Source organism: Trypanosoma equiperdum (genome assembly GCF_001457755.1).
Source record: "Trypanosoma equiperdum strain OVI genome assembly, contig: ctg_1176, whole genome shotgun sequence".
Taxonomy (NCBI): domain Eukaryota; phylum Euglenozoa; class Kinetoplastea; order Trypanosomatida; family Trypanosomatidae; genus Trypanosoma; species Trypanosoma equiperdum.
The window spans coordinates 666-1,202 of NW_027123145.1; positions in this window are offsets into that span (position 1 = coordinate 666).

The following is a 537-nucleotide window of genomic DNA, read 5'->3' on the forward strand; positions in this document are numbered from 1 at the left end:
GCAAACGATTTCGCCACAAAATGAAAGGGGGGAGGCAACGTAAAAATTACAGTATAATGGTGAATATTTTAAAAAATTACTACAACCGCGTCAGGCGACTAAACCAAATATGCGGGAGTCTCATTCTCCCCACTAGGCGTGGATGCTGTTCGAGCAACTGTGCATGAAGTGGCCGAGTGGATGAAATTTAATTTCATCCTTCACCCAAGCATCACCTCAGAGGGGAAATGGTGAGGGAAACGATAACAACAAAATCCCCAGAGACATGAGCATGAATAGGGTGAACAAAAACGCAGTGAAACCAAAACAAAACTGTTAAATAGTGGAAATGGTAATGAAAAGTACAGAGAGGGAAAAGGGTGCAGGTGAAACAGCGATGATGGTCGCAGAGAGATACAACGAGCGACTGGTTCGACTTTTATCGCTACATCCCTAAGCGGTTCCTACAATACAATGATAGTAAAATGCGCCAAATACTTTGGCGGAAAAAATGCAAACATACATGCACACAACTGTGATATATATATATATATATAT